At 34.6% G+C, this 21,615-nt stretch overlaps 1 protein-coding gene across 3 annotated transcripts in view; it reads right to left on the bottom strand.

The window, feature by feature from the left end:
- The window catches only part of PIP4K2A (phosphatidylinositol-5-phosphate 4-kinase type 2 alpha), a 203,837-nt gene that overhangs the window by 165,194 nt on the left and 17,028 nt on the right, over positions 1-21,615 (bottom strand). Inside the window, exons 1-2 of one of the 3 annotated variants that reach the window (XM_078151944.1) lie at positions 16,072-16,115; positions 14,173-14,195 (exon numbers count right to left, since the gene is read on the bottom strand). The exons of the other annotated variants lie outside the window; for them this stretch is intronic. The gene's annotated coding sequence lies outside the window, so the exon portion shown is untranslated. Of the gene's footprint in view, positions 1-14,172; positions 14,196-16,071; positions 16,116-21,615 lie in introns of those variants that run through there. 3 annotated transcript variants of the gene reach the window in all.

A 21,615-nucleotide genomic window follows, 5' to 3' on the forward strand; every position in this document is an offset into this window, starting at 1 on the left:
TCCTTTCTCTATTCTCTTTCCCTTCCCCCCCATGTATTTAAACCCCCCCCCGCCTCTGTTTGCCAAGTCAATATCTTAAGGACAAAGACTATTTTCTCCTTCCTAACTCCTTAGTGTTCCAGTCTAGTGCATAGATTTACATACAACGAATGTTCAATAAATGTACAAATGACTCACCATCTTCCATTATTCCTTTCCAATGATGCTTGTTGTCTTTTCTTTTCATCACAGTCTGTTAATGGCATCTCTCCAAAACAACTGTTCCCATGGCTTCTCTCTACCAGGCTTCCTCTAGACTAAGTACAAAGTCATGATTATCAGAGCACTTACGAGCAGAAAGGAGAGTGTGTTCTAAGACTGGCATTACCCCCAGAGCGCTTTCATTTCGTGCCTTATCTGAGTAGAGATTAGTCATCTGAACCTTACAATTCCAAATCTCTCGTCATACCTACATCTTTTTCCCCAATTTTTAAAGAATATTAACTATTTGGACGTTCTGTGCACATATTCTAATGTCAACCTTCCAATGTTTTTTTTGTTTTAGGAGTCATCAGAAGGAAATCAAGAAATAGAAGACAACTCATCAAGCTGCCTCAATGACATGAGGCTTTAAGATAACCACACCTGGGGCGTGGCATCCTGCTTAATGAGCTACTGGTTCGCTATTACCTCTAGCATCAAACTCCTCTGTTTGATATCTAAAGATCTCCACAACCTGAACCCATTCTAACCACCCAGTCTTCTTATACTTTGCACCCCTGCACATTCTCTACCATCCAGCTACACTGGTCAACTTGCAGCTCCCGGATGTGGCATTCCATCTTCCTTCTCCAAGCCTCTGCACTGGCTTCTTTCCGCGCATGGAATGTTCCGCCCCTTCATCTGCACTCCTTGGTCTCACTGGCTCAAGTACCGCTTTCTATAAAAGGCCCTTCCCGGCTGGTTCTCCCCAACCCCAAATGCCAATACCTTCCTTCCCTTCTGAGATTACATTCCATCTACTCTGCACATGTCTTACATATACCTAGTTATTTACAGGCTGTCTTCCCCGTTAGAACGTAAGCCTCCTGAGGGCAGGCAGGGACTGCTTTACCCTTTCTTTGAATCCCCAGCAGAGCTTTACACAGGGCCTACTTGCACAGAGTTTACACTTACTAAATAGACTATTAAGTGAATGACTTTCAAAAAGTATTTCTTTTTCAGGAGCAATAATGATAAGACAACTTTCTAAATGTATAGTGAATGCCATCTACACCAATATCAATGAGCTAAGGAATTCCTCTGTACTACCATGGTACCTACAGTCACCAACTTTATCATACCAAACCTTTGTTCTTACAGAGCTAACAAGGAAAATAGGTAAGATGATTTGAGGAATCATCTTACAAACAAGTCATTAAGGAAAAATAGACAACTTCAAGAAGTGGATGTCTCTTTCTGAAGGATACTTTTTAGATGCAATTATGACATAATAATATATACCTAGCTATATCCTGTTACCAAAATACAGCTTTAAAATAATTTTCTTAGTGGATAGAGTATGGGACCTGGGAGTCAGAGAACTCACCTATCTTGAGTTCAAATCTGGCCTCAGCCACAAACTAGCTGTGTGAGCCTGAGCAAGTCACTTAACCCTGTTTGCCTCAGTCTCCTCATCTGTAAATGAGCTGAGAAGGAAATGACAAACCACTCCAGTACCTGTGCCAAGAAAACCCCAAATGAGGTCACATACAGTTGAACACACTGATACTATTGAACAACAACAAATAGCAATAAATGGAATACTGGCATGAGGATAATTCTACGAAAAAAACAACAACAGATAAAAGCTAATCCAGAATTCTTTGATTGCCCCATCTGCTGCAACGAGTGTTTACAGATGAAAACAAAAGTATGAGATAGTGAAGACGTACTTAGCCCTTGCAGACTACTGCTAACAGTGGTTTATTTTTTTCTTTGATTTTTTTTTAAAATTCCATTTGTACCAATAGAAAATTATCGTAAAGTTATGTTTTGGTAGCAGGACATAGTTAGGTATTATATTTTATATTTATAACATTATTATATTTATATAAATATGAATGTTTATAAAATATAATATATATGTGTACAAATGTATAATTATATTCATAATGATATAATGTTACACTACGTAAGTCCAAAATACTTTTGGGATGACTTTGGCCTTTTGTACCCTTACATAACAAAAGTACATGATAGTCCTCCAAATGAAGCCCTTTTTCTGACTGCATGGTCAAATGGAAGCTAAATAAAACACACACAGAATTATGATTCTTGAGGCTGGCAACACTAATAATGAGAGCTAGCATTTGTATAGCTTGAAGGTGCACAAAGTGCTATAAATATGTTATCTCATCGGATCCTAACAACAGCCCTGTGAGGAGGCACATGCTATTATTAGTCCCATTTTATAGATAAAGAAACTGAAGCTGACAAACCTTAAGTGATTTGCCCAAGGTTATACAGCAAATAAGTGTCTGAGGCAGGATCTGAACACATGTCCACCTGACTCCAAGTCCAGCATTCTATCCACTGTACCACCTAGTAGTAAACTGAGTTTCTTAGGAAGTCAAGTCAAAAGCCTTTAGTTCCAGTCACCTGCTAAGTCCTGGGGACTCAGACAAAGGTAAAGCACACACCCTGCCCTTAAGGAGCTCACAACCTAAAGGAGAGACAACTTGCAAATAGTTATGTACAAACAAGATCTATATAGGATAAATGGGAGATAATCTCAAATAGGAAGGCACTAGTATTAAAGGAGATGAGGATGAGGAGAGGATTCTTGCAGAAGGTAAGATTTGCACTGGAAAGGAAATCAGAGAAGTCAGTTAATAAAGTATCTACAATGGGCCAGGCACTATGCTAAGTGCTAGAGACACAAAGGTAAAAAACAGTCCCTACTCTCGGGGACCTTACAGTCTAATGGGGGAGACAACATATGAACAACTTAGGTACAAACAAGGTCTATACCAGATAAACTGGAAATGATCAACAGAGGGAAGGCTCCAGAATTAAGAGGGCTCAGCAAAGGTTTCATGTAGTTGAAAGATTTTAGCTGGGATTTGAAGAAATCCAGGGAAGTCAGGAAGTAGAGATGAAGGAAAGCATTTCAGAGGACAGTCACTGAAAATGCAGGGTCTGGAGATGGATGTCTTGTTCAAGGAACAACATGGAGGCCAGTGTCACTGGATTGTAGAGTACTTGGGGGAGGAGGGTAGGGCTAAACAATTAATCACATTATGGGTAACCTAATGATGAACCTATATGAACTTAGCTGGAACTGGTTCTTGGACTGGTCACATACAGTTGGTCCGTCACTGGGCTCAAACTCAGGCTTTCCAGTTTAGGAGGACCTGCCCAAGCTCCAATGGCACAGCTTTTGAGAACCCAGGGTCACATGTATGCCATAGCAGAAAAAAAAAATCAGTGGAAATCTGTGTATATGTATATATACATGTGTGTGTGCATATGTACACGTGTATATGTATTACAGATAAACATACATAACTAAGACTTTAAACAAAATTTTATCAGAAATATAGCCATATACATGTGTGTGTGCATATGTACACGTGTATATGTATTACAGATAAACATACATAACTAAGACTTTAAACAAAATTTTATCAGAAATATAGCCAATATTATCATAACTTCAAAACTAGCCATCCCCAAATCTTCTCTAAATCTCTCATTTCCCTATTCTATAGAGCCCTCTCATTTTTCCACCGGGAAGAATGCAAAGAAAACAAATTGTTGAGACGATCAAGTCAAGTTGCTCTTGCTATAACTGTTGGACGGCTAAGCTCACAATAGGAAGCTACTCTCTGCACAGCTTTTGTTGTATTCGAAGGCTCTCTTCCTAAGGATTCATATTACTCTTTTTTCTGGGGCAGTCAGGTATAGTGTTTAGATTTCAATTCATGTGACAAATCTTTTAAAGGAAATGAGAACTGAGGAGAGAAGTCTCTCTTAAAGAAAGTTATTCTGATCATCCCCCAGCATGCAGGACTGTATTAGACTTGGAGACTCTATAATGGCTTATCTAGGTTGTTGGAATTTTAATAAACTTGGCCACTTCAACAGGATATTGCTTAATTTAAATTTTTTATTTGAATATATGTGTTAGGAACAATTCTGCTGCTCAAGCGTTTTCTGAATTTGTTTTTTTTTTAAATTGCTCTCTTTGGCATTAATAGACTATAAATCTCACACAAACAAATAGTGCTTGAAAGAGACTAAGAAAACTCAAATATGTATATGAAATAAAACTATTTTACCAAATATTAGTATATTTTTCTCACCTTTCTCTATCACACTAATGAATTCCATCTTGGCTACCCAAAACTTTCTAGTAAAAGTACCCCTTTCTTGATGGTATAGGTGCGTGTTAGTAAAATGTCCTATAAAACAAATTTATGTAAGCTAAATCTTTTCCCCCATTATGAAAGGAGAGATCTACTCTATTAAAGAAAATGTCAACTCCTTTGTGAAATAAAATCACCTTGAGAATGAAACTCTTCAAATTACATTCTTAAAAGGGAAAATAGTAATTTTCTGATATAACTGGAAAATTACATGAAATATAAATCATATGTTTTAATCAAAGTAAATGGTTAAAAGGGGGGAAAAAAGCCTTGAGTGAAAATATATACAGTATAGCATTCATCACTTACAATATAATCATCTGCTTAACAGATGTTCTACCACACAAAAAACAATATTTAAAAGTTTAGCAACATGGCTGTTTTTCAGTAGCATCAAATTGTTTAAGTTTGCTTTTATATCAAAAGCAATTAATTATCTTACCTTTTAGTTAAACTTTTCCTGTCACTTGAACTTACAACCTCTTTTTGCAGACATTTTTATCATTAACACCTCTAGAGTTAATGTAACGTAAAGCTAGTTACACAATCCTTGGGTAGGAGGAAATCAGACACATGTAACTAAGGAGTATCATGTCCAAACTTGATTAGTACTGCATAAAACTGGATAATAATATATGAAAACAATAAAAAAGTAATAAACTATGCCTATCATGAACATTCTATTCCCAACCATTTTATTCGATAGTCAGTGTCCTGGCTAATCTAACTAATCTAATCAGTAGTTACTGATCTAACAAAAATACCAATTATTTGGGTATGCTCAATGTTTGTCAGAGTAAGAGGAATTAGACACTTGGGCTAATAGTAGTAGTGGCAGAGACAAGAGACAAGTAATACAAAATTTCCAAATACTAGGGGCATTGCTTCCCAGACTGAGATCTATGACAATTTATGGTGAGACTTTTGTTAAATGACTTTCTGTTAAGGCATGGGATCTCTGTAACCTAAGCTATAAATGTTATGCTTCTATCATGTATTCCTTTAGGATGTTCTGATACTTTGAAGAGGTGTCTAAAAAGACATGGTAGACTGGAATCTTGTTAGATACACAGCACCTGTGTTTGTAGAGGATATTAAATACATAAAATGCCTAATTTGCAACTTACCATTCTACCTATAGTTCTTTCACACCAATTCAATTCAATAAACATTTATTACAGACCTACTAAGTGCCAGACACTGTGCTAAGCATTGGAGATAGCAAAAGAGGCAAAAGATAGTTCCTGCCCTCAAGGAAATCACAACCTGTTTACATGAAAACCATCTTCAAGATTAGTCTTGTTGTTTCTATAGATAAAGCCTTTTGCTTTTTGCCTAGCAAATGGAAGCTACATACAAAATAAGTTACTCATTTCATGTGTGTGTGTGTGTGTGTGTGTGTGTGTGTGTGTGTGTAAAATATCACAATGGAGTAGTTACTGGTTCATTCAGCCCCCAGTTCAAATTTACTTTGGCACATTTTCTAAAAGGGTATAGTTATCCTTCAAGCCATCTACCTCAAAAAGTTAGGAAAGAAATGCCAAATACTCATAACTTCCCTTTACTAACCCACAAATGTGCTCAAACTCTTTTTAATCATCTGCATGCTTTAGACTCTGAGAAATAAATCTGTATAAAGCGCTACCTTTACTTAACTTAAAAGTACCTCCTTCAAGCATGAAATGATGGCCATAATTCTATGATTTCCAAATCTAATGACATCTCTGCTTACTTTACCCATGCATTTTTAAAATATACTCTTATTAGCTACGACCTTTCCCCAAGTTGTTAATCAATGTTCATAGTTTAGCCTGTCTTCTAACTGCCTTCTGTGGAAGGGCTGCTTCATCAGCTAGATAATTTTCTTGAAGTGTGGTTAATATGTCAATACAGTACACAAAACACAGATGTTATGATTTTATACAAGGTTATGTTTTGTTTTCAATACACTTGTTTATTCTGTTCAACATTTCAATGGACTTTTAGGAGTAGCTGCAGTATACTGAGCTAATCTCTTCAGGGGACAATTTATAATGACCCTAAGATCCTGGGTCTTTTGGACATAATAACCAGGATTTATTTCACAAGATTGGTGCAAAGATCAATATAAGTGATAGCTATTCCTTAAAACATATATTTCACTGCACACTGCCTTTTCTATAGCTTTTTAAATAGCATCAAATAAAACTAGAACAAATAGGCACCTTGAGGAATCCAACAGTTATACATGCAAAGAAGTATCATTTAACATAGTCTTTCGATGCCTCTAAATCAATGCTTACTTTTCACCTATCTCTTCCTACACTGAAACCAATAAAAAAAAACAGGCTTTGGTATAGAATATCACCAAAAGCTTGAGAATCCAAATAAAGTCTGTCTGATGGTTTTTCCTCTTCCTATGTTTATTTTTCCCGTTCAAGAATGCAACATAGTAAGGCAGAATTTACCATTACAGAAATTGTTACTTTTTTCTCAAGAAACTGGCTATGCTTAAATGTCTAACAGACTCCATTACTTCACTAGCATATTATATGCCAGGTTTTCTCTGAGTCTTTCTTATAGTTTGGAGTCACATTAGCAAACTGACAATCACTAGGCATAGAAGCTATCTGGCACTTTCGTGTTCTTTCAAAATTTCTGAGTGAGTTGCATTTAGTGAGGTTCAAACTGTTACTTATTAGGATTTTTTTCTCAATGCCAAAAATCATTTCAATTTTATCTTGGCATGTTTTATACCCCTTCTGTCCATCTTACTTATAGCTGTCCCACCTTTTATGCAGAAGCTACTTCACTATTTTCTACTGTCATTTATTTGAGAATATATTAAAAAAGGTGAACTAGTGATACAGTGAAAAGTATTTCTAATATCTATTGTTAACAGACTGAATGTATTAAAAAACTTCATAGTGATACTGTCTTACCATTTATTATAGTGTCACATGGGCAGACCAGATAAATTATTGCTTTTAAAGTTAAAACTCAGATTTTTAGGACTTTTTAAAATGTTGTTAAAATGATTTTAAAAATTAACACTTGTCTTATCAAATTAAAATTAAGATTTTGTTGAATAAGGAGTATTACATAGTATTTCATATGTTCATTCAACAAACATCTGAGTGCCTACTATGTGCAAGGCAATGCAGGCATACAGAAATAATAATAAAAATAGTAAAAAACATTTATATAGCACTTACTAAATGCCCCAAGCACTGTGCTAAGCACTGAAATGAATACGACATATTTTCTATCTTCAAGCAATTTATAATTTAACACAAGTAATGCTTGTGAGATTATATTCATGGGTTTGGAAATATTTTATGAATATATTATTTATATACTCTGTCTCATTTTTAATGGTCAATAGTCTTAATACTTCTTACCACAATCAATCCTTAACTACTAACTACAAAGTTAACTATAGCCCTGGCAAATACCTTCATTCCCTCACTATAATACTAATTGTAAAAAATAAAAAAATTCAAATGGAAATGAATCATTCAAGAAATAAGTTTGCTATTGAAACCTTAAACAAAGTTTTACCAACGAACTGACAGAATTAACTTTAATTTGTTAGAAACTATAGAAGTAAAAATAGAAGTAGTTTCTTATACATGTGTTGGAAGAATGGTTTTCTTCTCTAGAAATAAATAAATCAGTTTCATTACAAATTGGGAAATCACTTGAAAATTTTAATAGAAATTTCATCTTTCAATTTCAGTCTATGAATGGAGAGGGGAGATGGAGATTCAGTTAGCTAAGTTTATCATATAAATTTGGCTAAAAAAATTTTACATGTAAAAAAAATTTAATGTATTTATCTACTGTACTCCAAGAATAAGACATCTGTAGTTGAACAAAAACAAATAGAACATACACACAGGATACTGGGCCAAGAGATAAAATGATCTTCAGAGGCCATCTAGTTCAATTCATGTTACAAATGTGGAAATTGAAGTCGAAGGATGTTAAATGACCTGTCCAAGGTTACAGGGCAAGCATTCTCAGTGGGAGCTGAACACAGATCCTCTTCCTATACAGCCAGAGCTCTTTCTACTGTGCAACAATACCTCCCAGAGGGGGAAAATGCTAGTTATGGCTCTGGCGACTATGATGAAGCCCATATATATAAACTGTATCTTTTGTTTTCACTGAGAGCCGCCCAACAGCAGATTAACATATTGAATTAGACATAATTTACCTCTTAATGACTCAACAAGCCTCAATGTATTTCAATTAACTTGGCAAATAAAATAACTGGATCAAAATTGTGCTTTGTGATGCAGCTGTAAAATTAATCTGGAAAATTATGAAAGAAAGCACTACTTTAAAATTTGCAAGTGTCTACTAAGAATGGATTTTAGAGCTCTCTAACATTAATGTAATTCTAACAAATATGTTAGGTCTGCTTCTCTTGTCAACATTTAAACTGCTTCGATTTGAAGTAAACTTACCTTTCTCATAGATGACTAAAGAAGTTGTTCTAAGTTGAGATAGCTACAGTAAGTCTCACATTACAAAATAATAATAATAATAGCATTTCAGCTTTTTCTTCACCTAGGCTATCTTAGCTATTCTCTACTATTTAAATGTATCTTTTGTCTAATTATTTTTCCTATCAGGTTGAGAACTAGTGTACTACACTGAGAATGTTTTTCACAACACTGAGAGAGAGAAATTGTGCAAATAAGGATAGAACACACATGACGAGGTCACATAGGAAATAAATGGACAAATATATCTCAGATTTGCCACTTGTTTTCATAATTATTTGTAAACAGAACATGAACTGGGCACTGATTCTGAATCATCATTTTGGAAGAGGAATTAGTAGTTGAGATTAGTCAATCAATAAAGTACTTCAACATGATTGATGGATGGATGTCAATTACCTTATATATATATTTAACATGCACTCAAGCACTTGTCTACTCCAATGTTAAAGATAAGACCCCAACACACCTCAGTCTTTCAAAAAATAAAGTTTCAGAATGGATTTAATTTGTTTTAAGGTCAACAATATTACAGATCCTCCTCTCCTCCACTATGATTTCAATTAAAAATGATTTTTTTTTTTTACTGTCTACATAAACTAATGGATTGTGAATGAATTCAAAGTCCAGGGAAGAACAGTATGCCTGTCATCCAAGAACCAAACCAACTAAAAGATTTGCCACCAGAAGGTTAGATAAGGTGTAAGGGAGCTGTGTTCTGCATTAGTAGAGAGAGAATTCACATTGAAGAAACTGTTGATCCTTGAAAAATTCTTTAATGAAAAATATAAGCTTTTGGGGGGGGTAAAAATTTAGTTAAACTGTTAGAAATAAAAAGCTTTGAATTCACTCACAATCTATTTGAATTTGCCAAAGCTCCACTGACTTACTAATTAACTAATGCCAATTACTTTACTTCTGTCTGCCCCTTCATTTCTTATATTGTTTCTCTGCAACAGATGAACTTACCCTACATAAATTAAAATCAAGACAAACACCTTTTTGGGCTGTATAAAATGGAGTTACAACAAATCAGTCCTATATAGCTTGCAACCAGCTATGGAAAATATAGCCTTTGAGAACCTGGTATCATCTCCATGCAATAAAGAGGTATATAGCAGAATTTATTGGAGAAATAATATAATAAAATTTATAAATTAGTATAATGTGACAAACTCATGGGCAAGTAACTAGGAAACATTTCACGTATACTGAATTGACTTAGGCTGAGCCTAACTAAACAGGCGTTCTCATCTATAAGTATTAACTAAGCACTTTAAAGCACTATATAAATGTCAACTATCATTACTTGACAATATGCCAATTGCCTTACTTCTGCCTGCCCCCTTCATTTCCTATGTCGTTTCTCTGCAACCAGAGAAAACACATTTTTGTGCTGTAGGAAATGAGTTTACACTGAATTGGTCCCATATAGCTTGCAACCAGCTTTAGCTAATAAGATGAGTTCAAAGTAGATGAGAAACTGAAAGATATGGGCAGACTATTTTAATGGTTTTCTTTCATTTTAAAATAGATTGTGAGGAAAACAAAAGGAAGCAAAAGCAGAGCTATGAGAAAGGAAAAATTGAAAAGAACAAGGGGAAACAAGACACTGTTTATAGAAACAGTCAAACTAATAACAAGATATTAAAAAGGAAGGAAGGGAAAGGATAGTCGTAAAGCTTGATGGCTGTAAAGAATGTGGATGTTCTTTAATATTGGTGAGGGAAATATCCCTAGAGAGAGTTACTGTAACTGTGGCTGGTGATGAGTAAATGCATCACTTGGTGATAAAGTGGAAAGGGCATTAGGTTTAGAGTAAAAATGGACTTCCATCCAACCCTGCCTCCTACATTCACTAGCTCCAAGACTAGGCAACTGTTTAATTTCCCTGAGCCTCAGTTTCCTCATCCACAAAATAAAGATAATAACTGCAGCACCTACTTCATAGTTGTGTTGTGAGGATCATTTGAAATAATGTATATAAAGTGCTTTTCAAGCCATGAAGTACCATATAAATGTCAGCTGCTATCATCATCATCTTCTTCATCACCACCTGACTCACTTCTAGCTACTCCCTTGCAAATGAAACAGTCATACATAAATCAGATGAAGGAGCCTTACAAAAAATTAAGATCAACCCAAAACAAGGAGTATATTACAAAATTGGTGACTATCCTCAAAGAAGTTAAATCTCAGCCTCCCAAAATAATAGTACAGGTCATGACACAACAGAATATACTAAATCATAATCATTCATATCAATTTCCCATGGACTAGAAAGATTAATTTTAAAACTTCTTTGTGCTTATTACTAAATGATGTTAGGAGGCTTCTCTCTTAATCATTTTATTTATCAAAGATTTCCAAGACCTTTACACATTTACTCTGAAATTACAGATGTTTTTATAGATAAAATTTATACCAATAAATGCTAGTTAACTAACACAGTAACTATATTTCAATATGACATGAATTTGCTGAAATAAAACACACTCATCAAAAAAACCTTAAAATTTCCAGAATGTTTCTGTAATTTTATATTTAACTATTTAAAGACACACAATAAAAGAGACAATTTCAACCTACACTTGGCAAGACACAAGAGGGTAACTTAAAAGATCACACCATATTATTAAAACACACACAACAAAATTAATGTGAATTGCCACTTGCATAAATTTTTAAAATATTACTGAACAAATACTTCATTTAAAAATGTAATTCTGAAACTATCTTATTTCCAGAATTTCATGTTAACTAAAGTCATATTTAAGTACTTGGAATAGCATTTGAACTCTGCTACTCAGTGTGGTGAGATATCACTAAGAGATTAGTGAAGTTTGAACTGCAGAATATTATTACAGAAATTCAGTTTTACTGTCATGTGTTACTATTCAAATGCTAGCTAATGATAGTTCTTAAGGGGGGTTTCTTAGTGATTAGGGGTAAATCTACTATAACAATGCATCACTTTCTGTAACAAGGGTTTTAAAACATTGGAAAACTTTGTTCTCTTTCGTCATTTTAAGAACATCCCATAACAGTTCACACTATTAAAATAATTTATCAAAGCTCTGCACAGGTACAATTCACAGTCATAAAATCCCGACTATATTTAGTGGGGTTGAATTAATGAGGCTTCAGCATTTATAAACTCAGGCTGTTGATTCAATGGGACTTCACGTAGTAAAATTTTATTATTTATTAAGTCATATGCTGTTAGCTTTTCTTATTTACGTAAGACTATCAAGCAATCACTTGGAGTAGTAAGTTTCTGGGATAAAGAGTATGGGGCACTTTTGAAAGGTAATCTGAAATAGAGAGGCCCAGGAAAAGCTTGCTGGACACCCCCAAGTAGTTCGTAAACACTATAATATTCTAACTGATCAAAAGGTTCAAATGGACGAGAAAATCTCTGTTCAAATCTATAAAGGGGCTAAGAGAAGGTTAATTTCAGATGATGTGATCTCAGACTATCCTAATCCCAGAAAATCTGTATTATAGAAAATCTTAGGAAAGAAGGCATCTGAGCTTTTAGCAAAGATTTAAAATATGTGAACTTGAGAATAATGTAATATTCATATTTTATTAGAAATGAACAAAAATACTTACAAAATGCATAAATAATATCAAATATTTTTAAAAGAATTAAACTTTTTGGAGTTGGAAAGCAATATGATACTACAAATAGAAACAATTAGCAATCCTGCAGCATCTGGTCAACATAATACAATGGTAATAGCATAAAGAACACTATACAGAGCCAAAACGAAGCATTACACCTAATTAATACAAAAATACAATGCTTAAACATGTCATATAACCAAAAATAACCCAGATGAATTTATTCACATTTTTCCTTAGTTGTTAATGATAACACACTGTAAGAAAGCCACATCCTACATCAGCGCTTGACATGTTTCATTCACAGAGGTTATAACATTTGCCATAATGTCGTCTGTAAATTCTCAGTACTTTAAAATTATCTTTCCCTTCTGGAATTCTCACTTTCTCTCACTGCCTGCTATCCCATCTCTCTCCCCTCTCTCCATCTTCCATTCAGCTGCCAAATCAGTCTTCCTAAAGCACTGTTGTGACCATGTTGCCTCACTCTATTCAATAAATTCCTGTGACTCCCAATTACTTCCAGGAAAAAAATATAAAATCCTCTGTTTGTCTTTAAAATCCATTCATAATCTTGTCCCATTTTAACTTTCTAGTATCCTTACACCTCATTCTCCTCTCCAAGTTATCCTATAATCGAGTGACACTGACTTCCTTATTGATCCCTGTACAAGATATTCCATCTTGCAAATCCATATACTTTCACTGACTGTCCTCCATGCCTGGAATTCTCTTTCTCCTCAATTCCTTGAGTTACTTCAAGTCTCAGGAAAATCCTAACTTCTCTACAAGAAGCCTTTTCCAATTCCTCTTAATACTAGTGGCTTCCTTCTGTTGTACATCTCCAATTCATCATGTATATATACATATGTGTGCACAAACATACATAGTTTGTATATAGTTGTTTTCATGTTGTCATCCATTAGACTGCAGCCTTTTAGAGCAGTGACTGGTTTTATGCCTTTTTTCAGATCCCAGCATTTGGCACAACGCCTGACACATGGTAGGTGCTAAAATGCTTGTTAACAGAATACAAAATTAATTTCCTGACTCCTTATCTGAATTCTCTATTTATAAGGTTAATATAGCAACTGACTGATAACTAAGTGCTATAAAATTTGTTGCATTTCCGTTATCTGGAATTCCTTTTTCAATATCTGAATACTCTCACCTTGGAATAAATAAGCCCAGTCTAATTAAAATTTGCCACACTTTTTAAATAAATGTTTGACACTAACCAATAACTGGATCAGAAAACTACATAGCCTTTTTTAAAGGGTACATTTAACTCTAACTTTACAATACTGGCCCTTTAAAAAAATTCTCCTTTAGCAGTTTATCAATCTGTATTACCATTGATCCTTGTTTGAGGGCAAATACTACAATTGCTTCTACATGAGAAAACAACACTAAAGAACTTTCAATATAGAAAAGTTTAAACAATATTTTTAAAGTACTTTAGAAAAACTATGACAGTAAATAAAGAGCTAATTAAACAAAAAGTACTGTGAACTATTGGCTGTAACTACTATGCCCTGTGGCATGTTCCACTGACTGCTCATGCTTATGGTTTCTTTGACATCGTTTCCATGTCAAGAGAGACTGACGAACAAAAGCAGGATCATTGTAAGTACATCACTGAATTGATAAGGTCGGAATTTGCTTACTCTTTTCAAAAACAGCTGATTCCCTGCAGAAAGAAAAAAAGTGTTGTAATGTCTTTTAATTCATTTTATGAGAAAATATTTTTTCCTAATTAAGCTGCTCTAATAATACTATTATTCTAAAGTTATATTAAAGCTTGTCTCACTAATTTTGCAATGATTCATATCACCTTACTATGGCATATTGTATGTTTAACTCATTAGTTCTTCCCCCTCAATTAAAAATAGTCCAAATATTCTACTTTTGAAAATATATATTAATATAATCAATCCATTTATTTTAAATGGTTTACAGTTCTTTAAATGAAATTGTTAAGCTTTTTAGTATACTATAATTGTGGCAAAGAATAAAAAAGGAAAAAAATCCCCTCCTTATTCTATAGTTTTTTCTTCGAAAGAGACAAAGAATTAGGGACAGTATTTTCTGTTTTAACACAAAAACAATGTATTTTTAAAAGATTAGTATCTAGATATAAGATGGAAGTGAAGATATTTGTCTTTTCCTGTCAAACAAAAATATTGAGGCTGAAATAATATACATGAAAGCAATCTGAGTTCTCAGGAAGATTGGCACTATGTAAATCCAAAGTATTAATAGCAGTTTATCCATGTATTTAAGAGGTCTTCCCCTAACAGATTAAGTAAACAATATACAGAAGCAAACAAGAACAGCAGACCAGTGTTCAATAAATCGAAAGATCTCATCTACCTGGGGAAAAATCTCAATAATTGACAGAAACCACTGGGACAACTGAAAAGCAGCCTGCTGGACATTAGGTGTAGATCAACACCTCATACCATATAACAAGATGAGTTCCAAATGAAGATGTAACTTATGATATAAGAAGGTCGTATCACAAACTAATTAGAGGAACAAAGAAGAAGTTACCGTTCAGTTCTATAGAGAGAGGAAGAGTTTCATGACCAAATAAGAGCAGTGAGGAAGGATCAAGGTAGATAGAATTAACAATTCTGATTACATAAAATTGAAGCTTTGTTTAAACAAAATCAGCAAAGCCAAGATGAGAAGGAAAACATCTATGGGGAAAAAATTCTTTGCAGGAAGTTTTCTATATATCTCTTTCATATTCTTTTTCATTTTCTTTCATATTCACTTTTTTCCATACCTTTCATATATATACATATTTGTACATGTACACAAATGTACATATATGTGATGTATATATGTACACATATATATGAGAAACTGATTCAAACTTATAAGAGTAAGACTGATTCCTCAATGGATAAATGTTCAAAGCATATGAAGAGTCAGCTTCCAGCAAAAGAAATCCAAAGTACTATTATCTATATGAAAAATAGCTCCAAATCCCAAATAATTAGAGAAATGGACATTAAAGCAACTGAGGTTCCAACTCACATCCATCAAACTGACAAAGATAAGTAAAAAGAAAAAGAACAGCAACAAATGTGGGGAAGGCCTGTGAAGAAACAGGCACATTATCACATTGATGGAGTTGCAAATTAGCATAGCTTCCAGAAAAGCAATTTCAAACGACAACCAAAAAGTTACTAAACTGTCCACACCCTTTGACCCAGTTAAACCACTGAGTCCTATACAAAGAAAAAGGGAAAGGGCACATATTTACAAAAATAATTTATAACAACTCTTTTTGTAATGACAAAGAACTGCAAACTATGGAGGGGGAAAGGGGGTCACCAATTTGGGAACAGCTGAATAAAGTATGGTATATGAATGTCATGGCATACTATTTTGAAGTTTTCAAAAAAAAGATGAAATGAATCATTACAGAGAAACTGGGGAAAGCTTATACGAATTAATGAATAGTGAAGTAAGCAGAAGAAAGAGAATAACATTTATTGTAATAAATATTATGGAAACAAACAATTTTGAAAGACTGATCAAATGCAATAACTAACCATAATTGCAGAGGACTCATGGTCAAGCATGCCATCTATCTCCTGACAAAGAGGTGATGGGCCTAAAGAAGCAGAATAAGACACACTTTTTTAGACATGGACAATACAGGAATTTGTTTTGCCTGACTATGTATATTTATTTGTGATACCTTAAGTTCCATCTCCTTTTAGCACCTTTACCAATTCTTCAGTGCAGGCATTAATGAGCATTGAGCTAAAATGGAATGAAACAAGAGAAACAAAAAATCTACATCATCTAAAAGCTGCATATTCAACCTTTAAAAAGGAATTTATTTGAATTAAATTACAGCACAATTATTTTTCTTTTTCTCCCCCTTAAGGGAAGATAGAGAAATCTTTGAACACAACCAGTCAGAGCTTCAAGTATAGGAAGTGAGCAACCTCCTAGGATATACCACCAGGGAAAAATCTGGAAGGAAAGGGTAAGATAAGGGATGATTTTTAACATGACATTTTATAAACACACAAGTTTAATGCTAGAAAAATCAACATTCTGTGGCACATGGGTACTCTGGAATATATCAAAATGGCTATGTGACATGGAAGTCTCAAGGCCTCTGATGGGCAAGAACAAATATAGTATTTAACTTCCAAATTTGGGTAGGGTGAAGAAATACCTTAATTCCAACTGAGGCCAAGACCCTCATTTTATAGGGAGGAAACTAAAGCCTCACTAGTTGGAGGACTAGAATCCAGACTTCGGTATCTCTAGCCCACAATTCTTTTCACCATATCATATTTCCTCCTATCACTGTTTAAAAGTATCACGTTAAAACCTGAAGTTACTTGTTCACCTTTGTATTTCCTAATTAGTAACAGAAAAGGGAAAGATAACGTGGCATGGCAGATGGAGAGGCGGCCTCCGTGTCAGGTAAAGTCTGGGGCTTCTGAGCCTCTGACACATGCTATATGACTCTGGGCAAGGAACTGTAGTTCAGTTCCCCTCAAAGGACTATAAATATTGCAGGAAATGGGCAGATTTGCATTGATGGAAGAAGCATCTCACCTTAAGTTCGCTCCACTGAGAAAATTATTGGCCTGATCAAAAATATAAAACAGAAAAAATTTTATTTGTATACTACATGCATAATTATTTTACAAACCAATAGGCAATACAAACCAAGATCAATTCGTATTTTATTGGGTTAAAATTTTCTACCCACAAAAATAACATGTAGATTAAATTTCTATTATCTTCTTTTTAAAGCCCTATATTTCTTTAAGGGAAAAGGGACTTTAAAGGATTCTTTCTGAAAGACTATTATCTTTAATAACATGTGAAAACAGATGAACTTCTTTATCAATAGATATGCACTTATTTATCAGGGTCAGCAAATGTCAAGACCAGTAATGAATAAGACAGGAAAAGGTTAATATAATAATGAATCACTCCAAAAAATGTTCTTCATGAACAAGGTACAGAAATCAATGAGATAAGTCGAGCTCTTCTAACAAGAGATGACACTTATTAACAAATGACCTTTCAATATCTGTATACAGTGATGCGTGCCTTACTAGGAAACAATAGAAAATCATGGCAATAACAAGGGCAGGACATAAAAGACCAGGCTGTCCTCTAGATTTGCATATAAAACATATGGTTAATATAATGCCAAAATTTGAGCAAATATCAGCTAATTCCTAGGGGGGAAAATCCATTTTCTTAATCTAAATTCTTTTTTTCATGAAACCATGGCAGAATAAATGAAGGCCATCTCTTTCAGGACTTAAACAGATTATTCTATACTTTGAATGTTCATCTTCCATTATACTTTTTTTCTGCTATCCTTTTAGTTTAAAGGTCACAATGAACATTTTTTCTTTTTTTTATAAACTGGTAATTTCTCATAGTTATAACTTCTAATGAGTTGGCATTTTTTTTTTAGCATTGAAGAGGTAAATTTTTTTTTTCATGTAGACATGTAAATATATACTCAAGAATTCAATTCAGTAGAGAGACTTTATAATCAGACAAGGATCATTGGATTTAGAGCTAATAAGGGATCTCAGAGATCATCTGGACCAACGCTCTCATTTTATAAGTTAGGAAACTGAGGCCCAGAAGAGTAATGATAAGTTTTTTGTTGTTTTTTTTTAACCTAAGGTCATGCTAAGTTTTCTTCTAATATTTTATTTTAAATGTATACATTTTAAGCATATTTTAGGAATGTGACAGTATCTTGTCTTAAATCAGAAAAGACCATGCTGATTTTATTATGATGATGCTCTTTATATATAGCACATAATGAAAACGTAATATTAAAAAAAATAGAGTTTGTGGGGATGTTTTTGCAAAAAACAAACAACCCCCCTAATTTAAATACTATCCTGCAACTGCTACAGCTGTCTAAAAAGTAAAACATTAATAAATAACCTCTTTAGTGGATATTTTTTGAGTAGTTGGCTAAAAAGTATCATTTATAGTTTTAAAAAACTGTTAAAATATACCTCACATTTTTCCACAGTCCCCAATTTCCCCAATTAGTAATATAACTGGATATAGACAATACTATAAATTTCCATATTTTACATTTTAACATATCTCTCTCTTATGTGAATAGCTGCCCCAGCCAGGAGACCATAACAACTCCTCTTCCCTTCAAGTCATCCTGTACCTACATGTCTCATCCTTGCTGCTTCATATCTCACTTTGTGGCAAGAATTCTTAATCTGAGGTCCACAAATTTGCTTTTTTTTATATTTTTATAAATATTTCAATATAATTGGTTTCCTTTTAAATTCTATGTACATTATACATTTAAAGACATTCAAGTACACAGGCTTTATCAGACTACCAGAAGTCCATAAGACCAAAAAAAAAAAAAGTTAAGAACCCCTGCCCTAGAGAGAGTTTGTGGGAAATGGTTTGAGGAAGGAAAAACCTACTGACAGCCATTTCCATTTCTTAAGAACAGACATGGCAAGAGAAACAAGGAAAACTAAAACATGGGAGGAACAAAGGAGAAAACAAATCCTAAAGTTCTTTATACCATTCCTATCCCAAGAGTCCCTGACCCTTTCACTTCTGTTTCAGGGCTCCATTTCCTGATCCCCTGGAGCCTGTCTGGTTTAAAGCTTTGAGAACACCCACTCCTATGGACAAAAATTGGCTCTTTTATCATCTACCTCTCCCAAATCTTCAATCTCTCTCTACTGGAGCCTTCTCAGTTGCTTATAACTATAAACATATCTCACCCAGCCATTTAAAAAAAATCCTCATTTGATCCTACCATCCCTGCAACTATCATCCTATGTCTCTCTTCTCTTTGGCAGAACTCCTTGAAGAAAGCCATTTATACCTCTACTTCCTTTCTTCTCACTCAATGCTAAACCTTCTGTCTGACCTTCACTCTCCTCACTGAAGTCAAACAGCTCTCTCCAAAATCACCAATGATCTCTGAACTGCCAAACACTGTCTTTTCTCCATTTTCATCCCTGCTGACCTCTCTGTAACCTTTGACACTGTTGATCACCCTCCTCTTCTCTCTCCTCTTGGTTTTCAAGACATAGTTCCTTCCTGGATCTCTTTCTACCTGTCTGACCACTCCTCAGTCTCCTTTGATGGTTCTTAATCCCGGTCATGCCCCCTAATCTCGGATATTTCCCAAAACTCAGTCCTGGGCCCTCGCCTTTCCCCACCCTATACTATCTCACTTGATGATCTCATCAGGTCACTTATCTCTATGCAGGTAATTTCCAGGTCTACATACTCAGCCCTAACCCCTTCTGAAGTATGATAGCATTACCAATTGCTTCTTGAATATCTGCAATTGAATCCCCCATAGATGACTCAAACTCAACAAGTCCAAAACAGAACTCATCCTTCCCACAAAACAAAAAATATAACCTTCCCTTTCCCCATTTTTTCTATTACTACTGAGGCCACCATCATTCTCCCTGTCACTCAGGCTCAGAACTTAGGTGTCATCCTCAATTCTCTCTTGTACTCTTTCTAAATCTCTTTCTAAGTCTTATCATTTCTACCTTCACAAATGTCATATATGTCCCCTTCTCTCCACTCACAAAACCCTGAGTCAATTCTCTCCCCACTCCAATCAACACAGATGTGACCATGTGACACCCTCCCCACCCCTCCACCCCCAACAAATTCCAATTGTTCCAAGATCAACTATAAAATTCTGTCTAGCTCTTAAAGCCATTCATTCACAACCTGGCCCCTTCCTATCTTTCCAGTCTTCTTATATTTTACTCCCTTCTACATACTCTGCCCTAGCCTTCTTCTCATGTCTTACATATGACACTCCATTGTCCCACTCAATGCCTTTTCACATTGGCTGGCTGGCCCAAGCCTGGATTTCTCTCCCTCCTCACCTATGTCTCTTGGATTCCTTCAAGACTCACCTCAAATCCCACCTTCTGTAAAAGACCTTTCCAGGGCCCTTCCTTGGAATGTTCCCATTCCCCATCCCTCATTACCAATTACCCATTTATACTCTATATATCTTGTAGGAACACAAAGGCTGGCATGTTATACAGGAATGTGAGTCCCCTGGGGGCAGGGACTTTGTTTTTTAAGGTTTTCATATCCCATTACCCTTAGCACAGTGCCTGACACATAGAAGGGCTTACTAAATGCTAGTTGATTGATTGAATGATTACAAAAGAAAGATCACAGTGATCTGAAAATGATCAAATGACCTGGGTTCTAGCCCCAACTTTTTCACTAGTGGCAAAGTACCAACTTCTCTGGTTGCCATTGGTTTGAATTAGATAATGGTCTTTAATGCTTTTTCTAGCTCCAATATTCTATCACTATGAACCCAAGTGGGAACTCCACACACATTTTCCCCACAGAAACACTGTTTTATATTTCAATTAGTATACTAATCATACCAAATTTAACACTAATATTACCAAACTTGATAATTATTTTATACAATTAGAGCTCTGAATACAATAGCAGGGACAGTCCTGGACTAGTAATCAGAAAACATTAGTTTCAACCTCAACTCACAACTTACCAACCATGAGACCTTCAACAAATTCCTGACCCTAAATTTCCTCATCTGAAAAATCTGATAGTATCACTTGCCCTACTAAGCCAGTCTGAGTCTCAAATGAGATAACCTATGGTATGATAAACAAATTTATTTTGAGTTTAACAGGCTTGTATGGAATGGCCTAGACTCTGCCACCAATTACAAGATTATCAATATAGGAAAAAATATCATATTAAGTTGCAAACTAACTAAAACTATTCAGAATAGGACCTGTTTGTAAGCAGGGGGCTTCTCTTGGTTAGGGGGAGAGTAGCAATAATGACAAAAAAAAATTTAAAGAAAAAGACCAACGAAACACTTTTTGAAATGCACAGAAGAGGACAAGAAGAAAGCACAGATAAGAAAGATGGTTTTGAAAGTAATGTGTAGAATTTATTACATATTTTTTTAAAATGGAGTGAAATGGAGATTCATGGTTTCATATGGCATCCTCTTTTTGCATTCTACTGTGTTTAGAAATGCTCTTTTTTGGTGTTTAATTTTAGGATAAAAAATAAAAACC

This window comes from Phascolarctos cinereus, unplaced genomic scaffold, assembly GCF_003287225.1.
Source record: "Phascolarctos cinereus isolate Bilbo 61053 unplaced genomic scaffold, phaCin_HiC Scaffold_1;HRSCAF=81, whole genome shotgun sequence".
NCBI lineage: Eukaryota > Metazoa > Chordata > Mammalia > Diprotodontia > Phascolarctidae > Phascolarctos > Phascolarctos cinereus.